Source organism: Carlito syrichta, unplaced genomic scaffold (genome assembly GCF_000164805.1).
Source record: "Carlito syrichta isolate Samal-C Ts95f unplaced genomic scaffold, Tarsius_syrichta-2.0.1 Scaffold316274, whole genome shotgun sequence".
Lineage (NCBI taxonomy): Eukaryota > Metazoa > Chordata > Mammalia > Primates > Tarsiidae > Carlito > Carlito syrichta.
Window position 1 is genome coordinate 84418 of NW_007260370.1, and position 3891 is coordinate 88308.

Below are 3891 nucleotides of genomic sequence, written 5' to 3' on the forward strand. Positions count from 1 at the left end.
CCCCCCTCTCTCCCTCTCTCTCCCTCTCTCTCTCCCCACTCTCCCTCTCCCTCTCCCCCTCCTCTCCCTCTCCCTCTCTCTCTTCCTCTTCTCCTCTATCTCTCTCTTTCTCTCTCATTTTTCTCCCAGACTACTTGAAAGTAGGCTACATACCTGTCTAGCCCTAAAATAAATTACATACATCAAGCCCTTTTTCTCCAAGAATATGAGTTTGCTCTTACATGGCCACAGGGCAGTTATCAACTTCAGTAAATTTAACATTAATGCAAGACTTTTATCTAATCGACAATTAGTATACCAAGCTTTATCAGGTTTCCTAAATGTGACTTTTTACCATTTTTCTATCCTCCAGGATAGGATGGGTCTGATTAAGGTATTTCCTTTAGTTGTCATGTCTCCACGGCCTTTAATCTGAAATATTCTATAGTCTTTCAAAGTAACTTTCAATGTCTTGCACACAACTGACATTTTTGAAGAATATGGTTCCCCATACCTCATTTATTATTTATTTTAATAGAACATTCCTCATTTCAAGTTTGCCTGAAATTCCTCATGATTCAGGTATCATTCTAGGCCAGAATACTGCATATCTGATGTATCCACCTCAGGTTATCGCAGCAGACAGTACACAAGATTCACCTATCTCCCATTAGTGATCTTAATTTTCATCATTTGGTCAAGGTGTGACCTTATTTTTCCACTATGAAATGCCTATAGATTATCCCCCTTATCACAAATAAGCAGTACGGGGAGGGGCACTTTAAGACCATCCAAATATCCTACTCATTATTATCAAAACTTCTCCCTAGATTTAGCACCAATTGATGATTCTTGCCTGATCCCCTGATCCAATCTTTAACTTTTCCAGCTCCCAGTTTTAATATTTCACCCCATTTCTTTATCATTTGTACTCTCATTTTTTTTTTTCCTGAACTGTTTGGAAGTAGGCGACATACCCCTTTATTCCTAAAATAAGTCACACTACCTTTTGACCAACACATTCACAACTCAGCTATTACCATTCTCCTGGAAATAGAACCCTTTCCCCTCCACTATTTATTATTTTTACCTTCTTTTTGCTCACATGGACTCATAAATTCTTATTGTTTTCAATGGACTATTATTCATTACTGAAACTAATTCTTTTGGTGCGCCAATTGTTCAAGATGCAGCTAGGAGAAGCCCTTTTATGCTGACTTCTGTGTCCTTGCAGCATGCCCCCACCATGGTTTTTTTTAGCACCTTCTTTCCTCCTGGCATAACAAGAAGGTCCAGGACCTTTTGCCTATCTTGCTCCTATCCTGAAACAGCCATTTCTCACTGGCTCCCTGGTTCCTTTTAGAGTGGTGAATGGTTTTAGAGACCAAGATTTGTGTGGTAAGTAGAGTCATTGCTACTCGGTACCTTTCCTTCTTCACCTGTTTGGTAAACAAAGCTTAGGAATAGAAGATATACATACAATTACATACATATATAAATACAATACATACACATACAAAGACAATTTTACATGCATACATATGCACATATACGTACTATATATAATACATATGTGCTATATATATATATACACACACACACATATATATATAAATACACACCTAGTTTACCCAGATACCTCTAGTTCCTGTGTTCTTTCTTGCTTTCTCCCATTCCAAATTTATGTTTCTATTTCACAGTGAAAACCCCAGATTCTAGCAACATCACCACATTTACTTACTTGCTCAACAATGTTATATACCTAAAATAGCTTGAAAACAGCTTTGTTCATTCCATAAGCAAATTTAGTAAAAAGAATTGAGGACTTATTTGGAACTATCACTTTAACTTCCCACGACTGAGGATACATAGCCAAATTCTGTGGTCATAAGTTACATGAATCATTTCTTCCCTCCTTTTCTCTTCAATGTGGTTAAAATATTCCTTATGAAATACAGTAAGTTTATTTCAGTTCTTTCTCTATTCTTTTTGATTTAATTGTATTTTTTGAAAAATTTGTACACATTAATATGCTTTCAAAAGTCAAAACTATCAAAAAGATAATATCAAACAAAGTGTCACTCCCTTTCATATCCTTTGTACACTATTCTCCACTTACCCCTTATAGGTAAACAATTTCATTGTTTTCTGGCTTATTCTTTCTGCATATATTTTAGCAAAAAAGCATATATATGTATTCTTACATATCCTTTTTTTCTTTATCACATAATATAGGGAAGCATACTAATATACTCTCTTGCACATAGTTTTTTTCACTTAAATATATGTTCTGGAAATCACTCCATCACAGAGGTAAAAACTCCTCACACTTTTCTATTGCTTTGTAATACGCAGTGTGTGTATATGCTATAGTCTATGCAACCAGTCTCTATACTTGGACATTTAGGTAGTTTCCAACATTTTGCAGTTATAACAGATGCTTCAATGAACACCTAAGCATACACACACACACACACACACACACACACACACACACACACACACACAGACACACACACACATTATATTTTTGGAGGTTTATCTTTAGAATACATTCTTAGAAGCAGAATTGCTAGAATAAAAACAAAATGCATATGTAGTTTTGTTACATATTGTCGAATAGGGATGGTACCATTTGCTATTCTCACCAGCAATGTGGAAAAGTGCCATTCTCCTTACAACCTCTCCAATAGAATGTATTGTCAAACTTTATTTATTTATTTATTTATTTTGTGCTGGAGTCTCACTCTGTCACCCAGACTGGAGTACAGTGGCCGCTCTCGGCCACCGCAGTCTCGACCTGCTGGGCTCCGGCGATCCTTCCGCCTCAGCCTTCCAAGTAGCTGAAACTACAGGCTACGTGGCGAGACTCCATCCCTACGATAAATCAAAAAAATTAGCCGGGCGTGGTAGCACACACCTGTAGTTCCAGTTCCTTGGAAGGCGGAGGTGGAAGGATTGCCGAACCCAGCAGGTCGAGGCTGCGGTGGCCGGGAGCGGCCACTGCACTCCAGTCTGGGCTACAGAGTGAGACTCCAATTCAAAAATAAAATAAAGTAAAATAAAATAAAATTTAGGAGTACTGTCCCTTTATCAGTGATGAATACTTAACATATTTTCCCTCAATCATTATTTGTCTCATAACTTCTTTGTTTATCATGTTTACTGTTTTTTTTTGATGGCACACATGTATTTAACAATATGGTTGCACACAGAATGCTGAGAGCACTTTTCTTCATATTTTACAGGAAGGCTTGAACGTACAGACTTTCTATTAGTGATCAAGTCAAGTGTTCTTTTTTGCACTTATATAGTAAGTCTATTTCTGTGTGTACATCAGTGTGCCTATTCAATTTGAGAATATCTTGGGAAATGGAAAATTTGTATGCCTTAAAAAACCTGTAAGACACACAATGCATTTACTTTTATCCTTCTTTTCACAGGACATTTATATGAGAAATGAAACATTAAAGGAAATCAACATATTCTTCAGGAAATAATGTGGGAAGAGCAAGGAAAAGACAGAGGGAAAGAGTAAAAATGGGTTTCGGTGCCTGAAAGTAAAATTGCTAGGTGCCCATAATGATTACTAAACACACACATGTGACAAGTGGTCACCTGTGATCCTAATCTCTTGAGTTTTTGTGCTTGTCAATCTAAAGAACTCCAGATGTGATTGCTACCAATGCCCAGCTGACAGATGCTTCTATTGACTTGGGTAGGAGGACGGAGGGAAAGCTAATAACAAGCAGATTTCTAAGTTGGGAAGATATTATAGGTCTCTAGTATGCTTTTGGACTTTGTTTTAGGATATATATACACACATATTAAATATATAAAATGTATTAAAAAGCATAGGCTTGCCAGGCTTGGTGGCTCAGCCTGTAATCCCGCGCCTTTGGGAGGCTGAGG